Source organism: Mustela lutreola, chromosome 2 (assembly GCF_030435805.1).
Source record: "Mustela lutreola isolate mMusLut2 chromosome 2, mMusLut2.pri, whole genome shotgun sequence".
Lineage (NCBI taxonomy): Eukaryota > Metazoa > Chordata > Mammalia > Carnivora > Mustelidae > Mustela > Mustela lutreola.
In genome coordinates, this window is record NC_081291.1 from 223,895,200 (window position 1) to 223,914,154 (window position 18,955).

Below are 18,955 nucleotides of genomic sequence, written 5' to 3' on the forward strand. Positions count from 1 at the left end.
CTCGGCCTGCGGGGCAAGCTAGGTTGGGATTTGAGCCCGGAGTCCGAACCCAGGGCGGCCTTCCCAGGACCCAGTCACAGGACCTGAGAGCCGCAATCATGTGGGTCCCAGAGTTCAGCCTAGACTGGACCATCCCCAAAGCCCCGTGGAGGATCAGTCCTGTCGGGTTCCGGCAGCTGTTGAATGTGCTGAGACGGGGACCTCAGTCGCGGCACTGTGTGCTGCGGTCCGGCCGCGGGGAGGCGTCACGGGGGCGTCACGGGGGGGCATTGGGGTTACCGTGACCTCTCCTCACTCCTGCTCTCGGGCTTTCTGTGTCACAGAAAGCATGTGAATGAGTGACGTCGTTGGTCATTTTACTCTCCTGGAGTTTCCTTCCTCCGACGAAACTGAGAGGGGATTGGTGTTTCCATAGAAACAGCAGGTATGGACCAAACCAGCGGGATGTAGCACAGGGATGCGGGGGGCGGAGAGCTGACAGCCCGTGTGCGGTGCCCCTTGTCCCGCCCAGCCCCCCTAAGCTCCCCACGTGGATCAGCCCTCTCTTTAAAGGGCAGGGTAGGAGAGGGGTGCTTGATGGACTCGGGGGTCTCTCCGGAAGGCCTTGCTGTAGGAGGGGGAGGTGTCTTCCGTTAGCGAACCCAGACTCTGAGGCGGGACGTGCCCCGTGGATGGAGCCCCGCCATGGGTGCAGGAGGCGGGAGAGGGCAGGGCTGTGCGCGACGGGCGAGCTCCGGCCAGAGTCTCCCGATGGCCGCGGGCAGGCGTGTGGCCGGGGGCTGGCGTGATCCGACTGCGGGCCGGCTCCGAGCGGGCAGAGCTGCCGTGAGGAGGGTGTGGCTGTGCTCGGCGGCTGCCGTGAGATGTGCGCTCCGCGGTCTCGGTGATTCTCGCAGAGGCCTGGGCCGTGCAGCCGTTACCACGCCTGCGTCGCCCCTAGAATGTTCCGGTGCTCGTGGTACCATGTGTGAGTGCCACTGACCTTCCTGCGTCTACAGACCTATGTGGAGTCAGGCCGTGTGGCCTCTCCCGTGTCCGCTCCTGTCATGCCACATGGGGTTTGCCGTGCTGGGGAACGGACCCGGTTGATTCCGTTAGCTGCCGGCGAGTACCCCCCGCAGGGTGCGGCAGGCCTGTTCCCCGTGGCTGGGCCGGGCAGTAGGCGCGATTGTGAGTGACGCCGTTCCCGACGCCGGCTGACCCGCTCCGCGCGCCTGTGCTCGTGCGGCCGTGGGCCTCGCGGCGGCGTGTAGCCCAAAGCGTCTCGTTACGGTCACGCTGCTAAAACCGCTGCTCAGACTTGAGGTGGCTCTTTGGGTCCCTGGGAGGTGCATCGAGCTTCTTGAATAGTGTGAACGTTTCTCCTCCAGGACAAACGGTGGTGATGGCGAGCATGGCTGCTGGGGATCCTTGCGATGGCAGCCCGGTGTGCGGCGTGCGGTGTGCTGCTCAGGGGCCCGCGGCTGAGCGCTTTCCCAGCGTTTGATCCGCTCCGTCTCCGCCGTCGGGGAGGAGGTCAGGGACGCCCGGCTGGGCACGTCCAAGCCACCATTCGGCCTACAGAGCCCCGCGTGCCGCGTGCCTTGACCCAGCAGTGCCACTCCTCGGAGTCTAGCCCGAGGGTCCTCCTCTGGCTGCAGGGAGATGCGAGTGTGCTGACCGTCCAGAGAGGCCATGTGGAGGACAGTCTCTGCGAACTGATTCGGGGCGATGTCCAGAACACACAGAGGCGAGTGGGCCACAGTGCCAGTGGCTAGTACGCTGCCCTCCGCTAAGAAGACGCCCGCGTGGCCGCACCTTCCTGCCAGAGGGACGTGGGCAGGTTAAGGCTGAGCTGAATGTGGTGCCGTGGTGGGGGGTGGGGAGGGGGCGTAGACTCAGCTGCCCGTGTGGGGCCACAGGACACATCAGGGCAGCCTGAGTCTCGGAACCGCAGGCCCTGGAATGAAGTAAGGAAGCCCGCCAGGGTGTGGGGGGCCGAACGCAGACTCCACGCACCAGCACACCTTGCCGTAGGACGAACGATGCTGCGGCCACGGAAGACGGGCCAGGAGGACGTGGGTTAGCTGGGTCTCGGAAGGCCACATTCCGGCTCGATTCTGTGCGGCTGGAGTCTAGCGGTGCCTTTGTTTCTTGCAAGGGTCAGGTCGGCAGTGCGAGTGCACGGAACGGAGTGATAGCAAGTGTGCCGGGGCCCGGAGGAAGGCTCAAGGGCCTGGTGCGTCTGGGCTGGGACCGGGTCACTGTGTAAACCCACGGTATCTAACTCGTGCACACAGGGGTGGGCGGGTGTGGAGACGCAGAGATACACGTGTGTGCGTGTGTGCGTGTGTGCTAGCTCGGTCCTTGGCAAGGCCGGCACGCGAGCACGCCCAAGCATCCTTCTTCTCCACCCTGTCCGGAGAGCCACGGGGTTCCCTGACGCGGGTGCGGCTGGTGTGCAGAGGAAGGACGCGCTCAGAAAGGGTGGGGCATGTCGGGGGAGCAGGGGCCGCCCGGAAGGGGCACAGAGGGCCCCACTGAGCCCAGCTGAGTGAGGAAATGCGTGATGATAGCATCAGCTTGTAGCCCCCGGCTAGGATGACGGCCGCCACTGCACGCCAGGCGGAACCGTGGCGGCATAAAGAAGGAAGCGCACTGGGCCGAGGGCCGCTGTCCCAGCAGAAGAGCCCGACCGGTGCGGCGTCTGGCGAGGCACGTGGCACCCCAGCAGCTCGACGCAGGGGCTCAGCCTCGCGGGCCAGGTTTGAGGAGAAACAGGATACTGGCCTCGACTCGAAGTATCTCTTCCCCAAGTTACTTATTCATTAAAGAGGGAAAAACGGTAACTCTAGAGTGGAGAAAGCAGCAGACGCCGCCTTCTCCGGGCCATGCAAGTTACCGCGCCCTGTGATCAGACCCAGGGCCTCCACCTACCCAGATGGCACATCCCGTCTCTGGTATTCCCGCCCCAGACGCACGTCACAGTCACGGGGCTGTCACCAGCAGGCAGCAGACCGGCCTGGCTCGACACCTGACCTGAGTCAAGTGACCTGAGTCAAGGCTCCTTGAGTGCCCAGGGGCCCAGGGACAAGCTTCTGGAGGTGGCCGAGGGCAGAACGTGGCGTGGCTTCTGGATGGGGTCCTGGCGCCGAGAGGGTCTCAGGAGGAGAGCTGGGAGCTGCGCGTACAGCTCGTGCTGGAGTCGATTTCCTAATTCTGTGATTTATCAGCGATGCTGTGGGATGCAGACGTAGGAGAGGGGACGGGGGCTACGGGGGAGCTCCCGACCGTGACTCTCCTCTAAGTGTGTCCTTTCAAGTAGGAGGCCGAAGAGGAAAGCCCGCGACGGACGGAGTGTGACGGGACCCGCGGAGCTCCGGGTGGGGCGGGGTCCCCGCTGCCGCCCCGATTCAGCGTCGGGTCGGCTGAGAAATCCCTCTTGCCTCCTTCCTGGGCGTTCTGGGCCCTCGTGCCCCGCTGCAGCGTTCTGGAGCTGTGGGGCGGGGGCCTTGGGGTTGCTGGGGAAGGCAGCCGCAGCCCTGGCTGACGGGGAGGCCTGAGGCCCCTCCCGGGGACCTCTCACATGGCTCTGGGTGTGCTCCTAGGTTGTCCTTGGTCTTGTGGTCTGACTGCTTTTCGTTTCCCAAAGAGAGATTTTAAAGGTTGACGTATGAAACTCTACTGGGCTTTTCCTTTATGACTTGGGTTTTCAGTCCTGTCTGAGGACATTTTCCTGCCTTAGGAATGTTCTTTCCTCTTTCATTTTTTCTGCCAGTTTTATAGTCTGTTCCCCACACTTAGCTTGTTATCCGTGCGGGATTCGCTCCCGTGCGGCTTGAAGTGAGAGCCGGTACTTGTCCAGTCGCGGAGCCGGTGGCCCGGCCATCACCCAGCGGTCTGCCCTGTGCTGGGGGACGAGAACCGCCGGCCGGGGCCGTTCGGAGCAGTTTCCGACCACTGTTCCTGCTGCACAGAAAGGCGCTCGGGCTCGCCACGTGCCACTGCGTCCCATGTCTTCTGGGGAGAGGGTCAAACCGTGCAGACGCTGCTGTTTCCTGCGCTCTTCGTCCTTGTCTCGTCGGCGGGCCGGGCATCTGGTCCCAGCCCGCACGCACGCGCACGGTGGCCGTGGTCGGAGGCCCCTCTTGCTCTGACTCGGCGCCCGGGCGTCGGGCTTCACCGCCGGGCGCGGGACGGACCAGCTGTCCAGCGAGGCCGTGGCTCCCTGCCTGCTTGCTGAGACGCTCTTGGGAGACCAGCGGTGGAATCTCGTGAGCTTTTCCTGCTTCTGTCGGGACGGTCGTATGGTCTGTCCTCTCCGATCGGTTAATATGGTAATTTTATTAATAGATTTCCTGATGTTCTACGTTTCTTCCTTCTTTACTCGCAACACACTGGAAGTTCACTTTGCTATGTGTCTCAGCACCTTTTCCTTTTCCAAAACAAGCCCTGACCCTCTCCCCAACCGCACCCCCCGCCTCCAGCATTTAGCTTCTGTGCAGCACAGTTCACAGCCCGTAAGGTGTAGCTCCGTGCGGGCAACTCCTTCACGGCTGGTGTGTTTGGAGGGACGGGGTTGCGAAGGGCCCTGATGTGTAGCATTTGCCGATTTCTGTGGCGTAAATATTTTCAAGCTACCAATGAGCCGTCCACTGGGCCGTTCCAGAAAGTCCTCTCCCCTGAGCCGGTAGGAGCTGGCGGGCAGCCCGGTGACCTTCCTCTGGTCCATGCCCGTCCAGGTCAGCCCTGCTGCCTCCCCGGGGAGCCGCTGCTCTGGTCTGGTCCCCTGCTGTCCTTGCTCCTCCTAGTTTGCCGCTCTGTGCACGCGCAGCTCCGCATCTCCCCTCAGAGCCAGCGCGGTCTCCTCACTGACAGCTGGCGAGGTGCAGGGCTCCTGGCGATGTCTGTCGGAAACCCGAGCATCTGGCCGCCATCACCGCCTCTGGAGCAACTGCCCTTGTTGGAGAGACGAGGGAGGGTCCACAGTAGGAGCGTCCTGCGGCCCGAGGGGCACCTCGTCTCGAGCTCGTGCAGCTCTTCACCCTCCCTGTACAAACAAGCTCTTTTCCTGCGATCATGACTAGTCTTTCTTGAGCACCTACTTCGTGCGTCAAGCGCTTGGGACGCCAGCGGTGTAGTAGGGAGCAGAGTCCTAGCGCAGGTTCCGGAACACTTGGAAGCCGCCTGTTCTTCAGTTCACCGGCCTTGCTGTGTCCCCGACTCAGATGGCCGCTTGTCTTTGCCCCTGGTGATAGATCGACCTTCAGTTAATCTAGTTTCTCCCACTGCTTGATTCAAAATTCCCTGCTTCAGTATTCCTTGATGTCCACTTTTACGCCTTCTGTGATTATCTCTGCTTCACTAAATTCTCGAGAGGAGAAGATGGTGGAGTCGGATCTGCGGTTTTACATTACGAAAGGTTGGTTTTTTCAGGGGTCATGAGGGTAACTGACTCAGTGAAGTGACACTCCGGTTGGAGCCGCGGGCAAGCTCATCGCCAGCATCGTCTTCTGCGGCCCTCTGGGTGCCCGCGGCCGGCTCCCTTCCGTCAGGGTCTCCGCCTCCCGAGGCACCGGGGCACGGGGGTGGGGCGTGTGGGGCGCCGCGCTTCGGGAGGTGGTGGCTCTGAAGGACGGGCTCGGCCCCGGGCCCCGTGCGGCATGGTGCGTTTGCTCCCCACTCTGCTGCCGGGTGGGTGCAGGAGGTCAGGCACGGGCCCCCATTCTCCAGGCTTCCGCCCGAGGAGCCTGCTGGGTTTGCCTGGGGGGGGGGGCAGATCTAGAGGGTCCCAGTGAGTTGAGCTGCTGGGCCAGGTGGGGAGGCTCAACGCAGGCCGGGGCATCAGGAATGCATTCGCCCATTTTAGTAAGAGAAACTAGTTCTGTTTGACTTATTTAGACAATTTAAAAGCCCGTAGAGATCAACTTCCCTCATTCCTTGGTTGGGGGGTACTGAGAAACGGTGTGAAAAGCGCAGTCTGGGTGGGTCTTGGCTCCTGCCAGGTCCCCCCCGCCCCCCCAGCATCCTGTCTGTGGAGAAGATCCTTAGACCTGCGGGGCCCGTTGGTGTAGAAGGTGTTGCCTGGTCCTGCTGACACCCAGAGCCAAAGCCGCACGCCCTTTCCTTGCCCTGGTCTGGCACGACACACCTCCAGGCCGGCCGGGGGGGTGTCTGTCGGGGATGGGGAACTTCCAAAGCCCATCCTTGGCTTATCAGCTGACCTTGGCCTCTTGGCAGTGACGGAGTCAGCTGGCGCACCGGCCCCGCAGTCTTCTGCTGTACTGTAACCGGCTGCCAAGGGGCATTGGAAAGACGGACCGCAAAGCAAAGCACTTCCGTGGCAGTAAACGTTACCTTCTTTTCCGGTGTAGTTGCACCTTGGAATCTCATCTTAGAAAATAGTAATTATGGGGACTAAGCCTTAGTAGGACGGTTGAACCCTTGTAGATGAATCAGAATTCAAGAATCCTCATCAAAAGTAATTTTCCCATTGTTGTATACAAGTTGAATTTTAAAAATGGGTGCATCTTACTCATCTGTAAACTTATAAGCCAGAATGACACCCCGATATAGTGTCACGTATCGTCCTGTAAGTATTAAAGTGATCGTCGAATGAGGAATTGTGCAAATACGTAGCCAGTGAGGCGGAGGAAGTCGGTGAAGCTTTGGGTAGCTTAAACCTAACTTTACCTGAATCGTCACTTTAAAAATTGTGTGAATAGAGCCTCTCGCAAGCCCACACAATGTGAGTCGTGATCCATCCTCGTACATTTTTACTTCTCTTTCTTGAAGGTAGATCTTAGGTTCTGGAGGTGTCGGAACCAGCATCAGGTCTAGGTTTCACTTCTTTTCTTTCCTTTCTTTTTTTAATAAAGATTTTATTTGTTTATTTGGGAGAGTGGGAGCGAGCACAAGCAGGGGGAGAAGGAGGCAGAGGCAGAGGGAGAAGCAGAGCCCCCGTGAGCAGGGCGCCCGTCGTGGGACTCGCTCCCAGGACCCGAGACCATGACCCGAGCCGCCCAGGCGCCCCTTCGTGCCCTTTCTAAAGCCAAGGACATCTTTATCTTGTTTTCAGAGCCAACAGCGTCGTCTGTTCCTAGGCTACTGAAATCTGTCGACGAGTCTCGTATCATCCGTGCTGCTCCCCCATATTTACGCAGAGAGCAGTGAGGACCGGGTATCTCTTGTTTGAGATAAGCAGGGCTTCCTGCCACGTCTGGGGCCCCACGGCCACCTTCACACGGCTCAGGCCACAGAGGAGCCTGGAGTGACCGTGGCTGGGGCGCTGGGGTGCTGCGCTGGGCTGCTCCAGGTCGCGGGAGGAGCCGGTCTCTGGGCACTCCAGGCCAGGTGCACCAGCCGTGGCTTCCTGCTCACGTTCCCCTTGGCGGGTCTCCCTGGCCATCGGCAGAGAGAAGCGGGCATTCTGTGGGTGCATAGCCCTCAGAGCCTCACTGCTGCTGTTCTGACCCGGGGCAGTCACCTTTTCTTCTCTGGTTCTGGAACTGGCCCTGTGTGGCGAGGGTCAGCGTGGTTGTGATCTCTCACCGTGTGTGAGAGATCTCCACAGGGGTGTCTGGGAAGACCTGCCTGTCTCCTGGCCTGGCCGCAGCCTCCCTTGCTGGGTCTTCTCTTGGGAAGAGGCCTGGCGGCGGCCTCTGCCGAAGCTGGTAGCTGCGTCTGCTGCAGCCCCAGGAATCCCCAGCAGCGGCACGAGGTCCCGGAGGTGGACACTGCCAGTCAAGGCCTTCTGCGTTTTTATGTTCTTATTTAATTTATTTTTTAAGTAGGCTACATGGCCAGCGTGGAGCCCAATGCGGGGCTCAAACGCACGGCCTTGAGATCGAGATCTAGCTGAGATCGAGTCAGAGCCTCAGCCGAGGGAGCCGCCCAGGCCCCCGCTGTCTGGACTGTTGAGCGAGAGGCCGGAACCCAATGATTCTCGTCCTCCAGGCTGTGACTCAGGCCGCTCATCTCTCATCTGCCTGAGAAGCACCTTAGGTTTCGGCTTCCCGTCCCCGCGCGGCCATCACACGCGGGTGCTGGACGATAAAGTCATGCTCAGCAACGGGCTTAATTTCTGGCGCTTCACTCCTGCTGGGGACAGGCCCGTCCTCGCCGCTCCTGGCTCATCTGGTCAGCGCGTGGCCGGGTGTGACCGCGGCCCACTGGAGTCGCAGACCCGTGAGCGGCGGTTTCTCGGTGTGAACGTCCAGTGTGTGTGTCCGTAAGATGGGTTTCTGGTGATGCCGTGTTTGCAGATGGAGGCTCTTTTGAGAAATAGAATAAATCAAATTATTCGGACGCTTCTCTTACAGCTCCCCGAGGGGCCGTGGTCAGCGCGTGCTCCGAGCCTCGTGGCGACCCCGAGAGGGGCTTCCATCAGGCCTCCGGCCCTGACCTCCCTTCCGGGCAGAGCTTCTCGAAATGAGCCCGTTTCGCACCTGGTGCTAGTTGGTTGTCTGAAGTTTCCTTTACACAGGAAATCCTGAAGTAAAATTTTGGAAAGTTTTTGTTAATTCCACAGGATGTTTTTGAGTTGTGGGTTTGCTGAAAGTGTGTTTCTCATGTTTCGCTGCCGGTGCGGCTGCAGGCGGGACACGTACTCCGAGCGCAGAGGCCGCACCGAGGCCGTGTGTCCGGCTGGGTCCCGGCTCCGCACCCGCGGGCTCTCCGCATCCCTGTGTCCACGTGAGCCCTGGGGCCGTCAGGACCTCGTCCTGGTGCGCTCTCCATTGCCACGGCTCTTCTCACCTCCTCCTAGCCAGTGTTTTCTGAGTGCCCCTCGCGCGGGGGCTCTGACAGGCCCCGAGCAAGCCAGGCCGGCAGATGTCTGCTCGTGCGGACCTGTATGTCTCAAGCTGTCCACGCACAGCCTCTGTGTGGGGGGCGGGAGGCCCTCGGTGTTCATGCCGGGGCCTCCCGGCTTGATGCCTATCCCCACTCTCGTGACCTTCCTGACTGTCCTGCTTGGCTTTGGGCCTCTATGTCCCTCTGAAATGGCTCTTCGGAGTCACTGGTGACCTGTCTTTGGCAAGGTCAGCGGCCACTGTCCTGTCTTGTTAGGCCCTCAGCAGTGTCTGACAGAGCGGCCTGAGCTGCCTGGTTCCCCCGCCCCCGCCTGTCCCGGGCGCCGCTGCCCCCAGCCTGCTTGCTGTGCCCTCCACTCTGGACGTGGCACAGTGCACACCCCCGCTGTCCCTGTCCCTCCCACGTGGGCCTGTGCTCACTGTTCCTTTCTCCCCGCCTTGCGCACTGTCCAGCTCCTTCTGGTCTGTCTCTGGCTCCCCTCGCTGGCTCTCCTGGGCCCAGACTCGCCCCCGTGCAGTCCACCGTCCTGGGGTCACTGTGCCCATCCTTCCAAGGGCGCGTTCCAGCAGCTGACCCCTGCTGGACCCCTTCCGGAGACTTCCCCTCACCACGGGGAAAGTCGGTCCCCTCAGGAGCAGGTCGACAGGCCTGCGTCTTGCCGGTTTCCCTCCATTTTCCCTGTTTGTGGGCCTGCGCCCGTGGCACCCCCCACCCCGGGTCCCATGCGTCTGTTGTGTCTCCTGTGGGGGTGTGGGTCAGACGCCGCCCGCCTGCCGTCCAGCCTTTGGCTCCCGGCGTGTGTCCTTGGCGCGGCGGTTCCTCTGCCCTTGCCGCGCTGTTCTTGTCCACGTCAAGCTGCTTGAGGAACGCGTGGCGTGGGCCTGCTTGCTGGTGGCATGCGTGTGGTCTCCCCTGTGCCCTGCACTGGGAGCTGCTGGTCGCCGCTGGTCACTGCTGTGGATCCAGGTCTGTAGCGGGCCTGGTTGTAGTCCCTGTGCCCAGGCAGTGTCCTTGGCCTGCATTTGGGTCGGGTTGACTTGGCAGCATGGAGCAGAACCTGGCTGGTCTGGCTTTCAGCTCCTGGGCCCCTCTAACCAAGAAGTACGAAGTCTGGGGCCCGGAAGGTGCTTTCTGGGCCCTTGCGTCTCTCCTGTCTGCTGTTCCGTCCTCGTGCTTGTGGGTGACTTCTGACGGCAGCCTGATGTTCCAGCAGGAAGGGGCGGTGTCTCTCTCGGGAAGGCATTTCAGGAAGCCCCCGGGCTCCATCTCATAGTCTGGGAGAGTGCCGCGTGCCGCCTCTGGTCACTAGGATCTGGGGCAGCGTCTGTGCGTAACAAGACCAGGCTCCGTGAGGAAGCGGTAAGAGCGACAGTGGGCCGCGCCCCCACGGCCCTGTCCGCAGGGGTCCTAGGACCAGTCAGAGGCTTTGGCGCTGCAGGATTCTCTGCTTAGCGCTGTTTGCAGTGTCTCGAGTTCTGGACCAGTTTGGACAGTCCCCACCTGCAGACAGGTGAGTGGGGAGTTGATGCGGGTGCCGATGCCCTAGGACTAACTGGAGAATGGGGCAGTCTGTGGCCAAGTGGGCCTGTTAGTCTTTTACTCTGAACTGCATGGACTGACCTACCTGGTGACGAGAATGGCTGGGGACAGGTTCGGGGTGCCCTGGGCTGCAACAGGCTCCTCCTGTGCAGTGACCTGAGTACATGGTCGCTGTGGGTGGGCCCAGCCCTGGCCCCCAGTGGAGAGAGGAGCCCTTGCCTTGCTCTGCGGGTCCTGCCCTAGTGGCCACGCCTCCCTCCGTGGGGAGGGTCCAGCCGGGTTCTCCCCAAGCACCCAAACGTGGGCCTCTGTGGCCCGCAACATGGCTTTTGCTGTGTGGGTGGAAGAAGTCTGGGGGAAGTGCCCTCTGGGGCTGTGCTCCTGCCTAGCCGCGTGCCCCAGGGATGGCTGCCACCGCCCCACACTTGCACAGCCTCCTAGGAGCCAGGGAAGGGGCAGGCCCTCCTCCGGAAGAGCTGCTTCTTTGCAGCCTCCTGGGGTGGTGTCTGAGGTCGGGCTGCGCGCGGCAACCCCAGCCAAGGGCATATGCAGAACAGCTCCTGCGCGGAGAGGAGCCTGGGGGAGCCAGTCCGGGGTTTGGGAGGGGCCGTCCCCACAGCCGAAGCGCCCGCACCCCGCTTCCTCTCCGAGGGCAGCTGCCCCCAGTGGTTTCTGCAGGGATTAGATGAGGACACGGATTGGCCCCCGAGGCAGTGCCTGCGGCTCAGGGAGGCTGGGGCTGGCCCTTCAGGTCCTCACAGGGTCTTTCCCGCTGTGAGCCGCTCCCGTGCTGCCTCTTTGTTAATTGAGAGCGGAAGAGCTAAGGTGAGCTCGGGAGCTTTGCTGGAGGCCCAGTAAGCAGATGTGGCCGGAGAGGGGCGGGCGGGCCAGCCGCAGGACAGCGAGGCTGACGCTGAGCCAGCGGTGGCCCTGCGCAGGGGTGCGGGCGTGCAGGGGTGAGGTCAGAGCTGTGGTTTGGAAGGTTCTGCGCTGCTGGCAGGGGAGCAGGTGGGGGCGGGGGCGGGGAGGAAGGATTAGGGCAGGCAGAGACTTGAGGGCACGCCTGCGTGTGGGCAATGCCGTGTGGGCAGTGCGCTGGCTGGAAGGCGGGGCATTTTGGGACAGAGCTTGAGGGGAGCGAGACGGGCAGGGCGTCCCGCTGCTCTGGTGTGGACGTGCAGGCCTTGGGCTGGGGCCCCGTGCTTCTGCTTTTCCATCTGCCGTGCCCTGTGGGCTCTGGGCCCCAGGCCTGCCAGGCCGTGCACCGCAGCTCCCTCCCCGGCTGCGGGTCACAGGCCCAGCATCTGGAACCCCCCTACCTGCCTTCCTCTCCCACCCTTTCTCCTCACGGCGAGCGGCTCCCTGCTTGGGAACCTGCCGGCTTTTCCCTGCCGGCCCTCAGTCCGCATTCGTCCTCCACCCGGGATGCCCGCTTCTCCACGCCCCCTTGGCCCGGGGCCCACAGGCCACCACCCGCTCTCCTTTGCCCCCAGCAGAAGCCTCCCGACTGGGCCCTGATCCTCCCCTCCTGTTCTCCGCGCCCTGCGTGCAGCTGCTGAGCTCCTGGTCTTCCTCTGCGCCTGCATTCCCCACGGGTCTGGGCCTCGGGCTTCAGCACAAACCGCTACCCACTCTGCCAGCGGCCGGCTGCACCCGGCTCCGTCTGCCCCAGCCTCCCCCGCCGGCCCTGCCCCGGGTGCTCAGGCCCAGACCCCTCCCCGCCGGCTCGGTCTGCCTGTCCGGCTCGTGCCTCTTCGGCTTCTTGCAGAGCTTGCTTGCCCTCCTCGTGTCTTTCTCTGTGTTGCTCTCCCTCTGTCAGATGGTGGCGGCCACCTCAGCCACGGTCCTGACCCACCTCTGGAGCTGTCCTCTCCTCTGCAGCTGGGAGGCGGCCGAGAGAAGTCCTTACTTGCCTGATCTCTGGAACCAGCCTGTTAGGGTTCAGCCATCCCAATGCTACCTTTCCCTGTGTGACCTTGACATGTTATTTGACCTTGGGGGCCTTGGTCTCCCAGTGTGCAGACTGGGGAGACTGATATCCCCTCATGACTGTGAGGATGGGATGCTTGTGCCAACCACTGGTGACCGTGCCTGTGAATCGTGGGGGCTGGGCGTGCCCTGGACCCGGCACCTGGCCGAGCTCCCCAAGGACGGCAGGTGTGCGGAACTCAGGAGCTGGGCCCCCGATCCTTGAGCCCTGCTGCCTCTGCCCTGGGACCAGAGACATGCCAGGTGATTCTTGGTGTTTCAGGCCACACTGGGCACCTTCCCTGTGGATCACACACGATCCCCAATCTGGGGACATAGATTCCCCCAAGAAAACATGCATCTGAGTTTTTTTTACCAGCAGGCAGGTAGAGCTGGAAGGGAGGTAAGATCTGACGGACTCCTGGGCTCAGAATGAATCCTCGGATCATCTGATAGGAATTTCCACGTCTTCCATTAGGGGTTGTTAATTCAGCACTGCTGCGAGAGAGAAGGGGTCGAGTGCTGACCAAGAAAGTGTAGTTTCCTATGGGAGAGCAGCCTTTCCGTTATTATGTCAAAGAAAGCTCTAATTGGCCATCCTGTAATGCACAGAGTAAAACCTGCTAAATTAGGATTTTTCTTTATATCGCTCCTTCGGCCTTTAAGAAAATGATTTGCATTTGTGTTTGGTGCAAGTCAGTACCGGATCCCCTCCTGGAAATCGAAGCGGAACTACTCCCAGAGCGCGCGCTCTAGGACGCGGACTGCGTGTCACGGTGCTCGTGCTCTGCGGGCTGCCGAGCCTGCTGTTTCTGGGACGCTCGCAGGCTGGCGTGTCTTTGGTTCTGAAGGCCCCGTGTCTGCTTTACTGAGGGACTTGGGGAGGGTGTGTGTGTGTGTGTTGATGGTTGGATTAGACTAACCTCTGGAAAGTACTGTAGGCTTTGTTGTAGGTACGGTCTAAACATATTGAAAGAGTTCAAATGTGGGTTTATAAAGATAAAAATACGTATTTAAAAAAATGTGGATATGACTCAGGTGAACACAGTGTAAAGCCAGACCTCGTGTTCAAGAAGTCACCTTTAAACGGCAAAACGCACTCAGCACACACAGAAGTAAAGCAGCGTGTGGAGATGCGAGGTGGTGTGCTCCTCTTAGGAATTAGGTGAACAGTGGTCCTGTGTGGGCTCTGAAGGGCGCAGAGTGCACCGCCGGCGTGGGGTGGTCTGCTCTCATCGTGCTGCCCTGGTCACCGTCCCGTGGCAGGTGCAGCCACGGCTCCCCCGACAGCTGCCAGCTTCACCGGAGGCCCCAGGCCTGACCACTCCCCGTCACCCACAATCCACAGAAACACCTGCCACACCACCCATTTTGTGACTTTTTAAATTTAATGAACCAAAGTAAAGGTAAACTATCTTTTAATTCTCACGGTAGAGCTGCAGGTGCCCCAAGCTCCCAAGCCCCATCTTGAACCCAGTAGGATGTCACCAGCTCCTCCCCGTCTGTTCCTGCAGTCACAGGAGGTGTGACCTTTGTATCCACATGCTGCAAACCAGTCATGGTGGGATTCTCTGTTTTCTGGACCCATTTCTGTAGCGAAGTCAAGGAGTGGAGGCCGGTGAGCCCTGGAGCTCTGTGTCCACGCAGGGCAGTGCTGGCCACGCTGGACCGGTGCCCTACCCAAGCACCAGCCACAGGGCGAGCGGGATGAGGGGGCACCGCAGGGCGAGCGGGCCTGGCGCAGGGCGCGGGGCAGGCGCTGCGGCCTTGAACTCGAAGCCCGACAGGGGCTGGCCTGCTGACGAGTTCCCGACCAGGGCCCAGGGCCGGGTCGGGGCTGAGGCCGGGGCCAGGGCCAGGGCCAGGGTGGGCGCGGTTTCTGTGGGCTCCATGCGGCTGTGCGGAGACAGGAGCAGGGCCAGCAGCAGCAGCAGCAGCGCGGGCACGGGCTGGATCGCCATGCCCGAGTGCTCAGGGCGAGTCCCCTTTTCAGTGCTGGCGGGAGTGGCTGCCGCTTGGCAAGTCTCCTGGGCGCAGTACTCTCAAGGTGCTGTCCCTTGAGGTCTGGTCCTCTGGCGGCGGTTAACGGTCAGCTCCCGGGATCCCGCCGCACGCCCGCACTCCCGCGCGCCCTGAGCCTGCTGAGTGCGCACCACCGCGCGGTACCCCCAGCGCCCGAGCCCCCTCCGCGCGGTGTCTGTAAGCGCCCCGGCCCCTCCGCGCGGTGCCCCCAGCGCCCGAGCCCCTCTGCGCAGTGTCTGTAGCGCCCGAGCCCCTCCGCCCGGTGGCCGCGGCGCTCCGGTGCCCTCCGCGCGATGCTCCCACTTCCCCCTCCGCGCGGTACTCCCAGCGCCCAGGCCCCCTCCGCGCGGTGCCCCCTGCGCCCGGCCCGCTCCGCGCGGTGCTCCCACCTCCCACTCCAGCGCGGTGCCTCCAGCGCCCCGGCCCCCTCCTCCTCCGCGCAGTTCCCCCAGTGCCCAAACTGCGCCCAGGGCGGCGGCCAGCCCTGGCTGGAAAGGTGCTGAGCAGGGGCTCCCAGCAGGCTGGTGGCACGGTACCTCCCCTTTGCCAATCCGTGGGTTCAGCAGCTTCAGGGCACTTTGGGAACCTTTCCTCCTGCAGTGTGCACACAGCGTTTGTGTTAAAAACCTTGAGATTATGGCATCCTTTTCTTAAATGTGCCTGTCCTGTAGAGAAAACATTGTTAGTGCCTCTCCAGAGTTTTCCTCGTGTCCGCTTCCTTCCTGGACTGCGCTTTGAAAGGGTTAACTTATTTCTCTGTAAACCCGGACTCTCTGGCTTTTGGAAATTAGGAGGAGCCCAGCCGTCTGCAGAGCTGCAACATTTTGTCCCCAGGCAGAGCTCTTGTGAAAATTTCCAAGTACTATACACTTAATATATAGACATTTGAATTTTTAAATTTTACTTATTTATTTATTTTATCTTTTTTAGTAACTCTCCACCCAGTGTGGGGCTCAAACTCATGACCCTAGGGTCAAGAATCACTTGCTGTACCAGCTGAGCCAGCCAGGTGTGCCCGGACACCCGGACGTTTTGAATGCCCGTAGGAACCTCAGTCTGTGCTGACTGCTGGGCGGGAGAGAGCCGCTGGCGACACTGCCGGAGAGCCTCAGAGGCTCACAGCCGCTCTGTGCTTTGCCAGACGGAGTTTATCGACTTCTGAGCAGAGGGAGCCTACTTTCTGCTTATTCCTCTTCTGAAGATTGTTGGTGCGTCTTCCTTACTGGGATTGGGTGTCTACATGCAGTCCACACAAGGGTTTGAAATAATGCTGCGTGTTTTTGAATTATAAAAGTATGCATGTTTCTGGAAATAAGTGTGCAAGGACTTCAAAATGGAAGGGTTCGCGTCCCCCACCCCCACCCCAGTCGCTACAGGTAGCCCCTTCCGTAGGACCACCAGGTCGGTAGCCCTGGGGAGTCCGTTTCCTTAGAACAAATGTGGTGCTGTATCCGTGGTCGGAAGATGGATTTGGGGTCGGGTAAACTAGCTTCTTCCATAAGTGTGCTTTGTAAAAGAGCGTATAAGAAATAAAGAACAAGGGCTTCTTCTCAGGGCCCAGCAGGACCTGCCCCGGGGGCCCTAGAGCACCAGGCAGAGCCAGAAGGGAAGGAGCCCCCACCCTGAGGGGCGTGTCAGAGGGACAGAGGAGCCACCTGAAGGGGCTCCCGGTGGCCAGAGCCGGACCCGTGCCAGCCGCGGAGTGAAGTCGTGCTGGATCACAGCCCGCACGGTGCGTAACTACCCACGAGTCCGCACTGACATCGTCTGCGGCTCACGCGCGCTGCTACCGAAACGGCATTTCCTCCTCCGAAGGAGACCCCCCAGTGTCCGCACAGCCGCTCTGTCCTCGGGAGTGGAGTGTGCCTCCCCCTCCTCAGGTGTGGGCTGGGCCCCAGGGGACGGTGCAGGGAAGGGAAGGAGCCACGTGGGGGGGGGACACCCGGCAGACCCAGCCCCACCAGGTGACCACGGCCCACGTGAGCAGGGACGGTGCCCCCAGCGCCCGGTCCCCCTCCGCGCAGTGTGGATGGGAGGAGACGGACACTTGCCCTCTGCGGTCCTCCCCGCCACAGCCCCTGGCCCCGGTCCACCCACGAGGAACCGCCATGCGGACCCCAGCGAGGGGCGTCTCCCCAAAGGCCTGACTGGGCCTCCGCCCAACGGTCGGGGTCCTCGGAGGGACGGTCACAGCCAAGAGGAGACGGAAAGCGACGTGACTGATGTCGCGTGGTGTCCTGAAGGGATCCTGGGACAGAACGGGGCCTTGGGGGGGGACTGAGGACATCTGATGCTTAGTTAACAATAACGTGTTAATACTGGTTTGTTAATTGTAACAAATGTAACGCACCGATGGGAGATGTTTATAAAGGGGAAACCAGGTGTGAGCGCGTGGGGAACTGCGTGTGAACGTGTGGGAAACCGGGTGTGAACACGTGGGAAACTGGGTGTGAACACGTGGGGAACCGGGTGTGAGTACCTGGGAAATCGGGTGTGAGCGTGTGGGACACCGGGTGTGAGCGCGTGGGACACTGGGTGTGAGCACGTGGGGAACCGGGTGTGAGTGCGTGGGACACTGGGTGTGAGCACGTGGGGAACCGGGTGTGAGCGCGTTGGGAACCGGGTGTGAGCACGTGGGGAACCGGGTGTGAGCGCGTGGGACACCGGGTGTGAGCACGTGGGGAACCGGGTGTGAGCGCGTGGGGAACCGGGTGTGAGCACGTGGGACACCGGGTGTGAGCGCGTGGGGAACCGGGTGTGAGCGCGTGGGACACCGGGTGTGAGCGCGTGGGGAACCGGGTGTGAGCGCGTGGGACACCGGGTGTGAGCGTGTGGGGAACCGGGTGTGAGCGCGTGGGACACTGGGTGTGAGCACATGGGAAACCTCTTTACCATCATCTCACTTGTTCTTTAAATCTAAAATGGTTTTTAAAAAATAAAGTCTATTTTAAAAAAATAATGTTTTTTAAAAATCTAATAATTTCTCAGACGTTCCTTTTGTGATCTCATCCTCTGCCCTAAGTCCCGTTGACTTTTGAGGTAATTGCTTCCCGGTTTCCTTTGTGGGTTTATCACTTTGGTTACTCTGAGCAGCGTATCCGTTGGTTTTGCCGGCCCAGACTCCCCTAAACAGGAAATGGCCAGTGGGGCCCCGGGCATGGCTGGGGCTTCACTTGCGGAGGTCCCTCCTGGCCGGTGTCCGCACACGCTCTACATCTCTCAAGAGTGCGATCTTTTAGCTGGAGTCACCAGGCCTGCTGCCTCCTTGTCCCCCGGCTTCTCTCTTGCCCATCCCCTGTCCCGGGAGGCCGTGGACGTCCTTGGGCTTCTTCCTGAGCTGGCTGAGAGGAAGTCACGTTGGGCTGCATTTAGCTTGGGTCTAGCAGGATCCGTGCACATGGGTGTGGTCACTTCTGGGAAGACTCGGGTGCTGCCGGTGCTGTGACCTTGGATCCTGTAGTCCTCCCGTGTGTGGGGGGACAAAGGAGCAGGGCCGGTGGGAGAATGAGAGGACCATTGCCCACTGCACCCGTTTACCCTGGGGAGAGTTAGACTCCAGAAAGAACACGGAAGATCTGGGCAGGGGCCGGCCCCAACTGCTGTTGGGAGTCGGATGGGGTTGAGGGTGGGGGCTGGACCAGGAGAGGAGGTGTTCTCAAGGAGCTTTGAGATGAAGCTCCTGTCCAGCTGGCTGGCGGTCAGCTCCAGCAAAGTCGAGATGGTCTGCTTGGCCCGGTGGACAGACACAGTGTTGTAGGGGGCACCACGAGGGGCTTGGGGCAGAGGAAGTGTCCGGAGTGGCGAGTAGGGATTCTGAGAGCGGGGCCCCTGCCCTGCAGCCGTGGGCAGCCCGTGGGGTTGGAAGTGCCACCTCCTGGCCTGGTGAGCACCCGTCAGCCGGTCTGGGGGTCCTGGCACAGCACGCTGCCCGTACCTACCCTGCAAGTCTCCTTGGGGGCACAGCTGGCTGCAAGGGGTCGTGGTTTTTATGACATTAATGCAAAGCTGGCATCTTTCTAGAGGGGAAACAGTCCCGGCGCCTTCTGAGTGTTGAGCCAGATCCAGGGCAGCGTGGGGACAGAGCGAGGTGACGTGGGTGCTGCGTTCACTTCTGAGGGGATTTTGTTGTGTTTTCGGGGCATCTTTGATCCCTTGCTTTTTTGATATTGGACTTTGTCACTTGTGATGTTTTAGAGATCTGGTTTCATTTTGGCCTTTTAAGTATGATAAAGGACGTCGATGGCTTGGTTTCTCCATTTTCTTCTGACGCCCCTTGCAGCCTCGCTGGTTCTCAGGTCACCATGAACTGAAAGTTTTTATTTTTATTTTTTTAAGATTTTATTTATTTATTTGACAAAGAGACACAGTGAGAGGGAACCCAGGTAGGAGGAGGGGGAGAGGGACAAGCAGACGCCCCGTGGAGCAGGGAGCCCGATGGGGGATGCGATCGCAGGACCCTGGGATCGTGACCTGAGCCGAAGGCAGACACTTGACGAGGAGCCCCCCAGGCGCCCCCGCTGAAAGTATCTTGAATGAGACCGCCCGTACGAGTTGGGCGTGAGGAGCCCTGGAGTCGTCCGAGCCGCGCGCAGATGAAGGCTTGCTAACGGCGTCGCTCCTGTGCTGACTTACA

General features: G+C 61.0%; 1 long non-coding RNA gene across 1 annotated transcript; it reads left to right on the forward strand.

Moving 5' to 3' along the window:
- The first annotated feature begins 3,435 nt into the window (after positions 1 to 3,435).
- Positions 3,436 to 17,281, forward strand: LOC131825476 (uncharacterized). Its single transcript, XR_009351266.1, has 2 exons — positions 3,436 to 11,157; positions 15,253 to 17,281. It is a non-coding gene; the product is annotated as an uncharacterized LOC131825476 (long non-coding RNA).
- Positions 17,282 to 18,955: the final 1,674 nt, after the last annotated feature.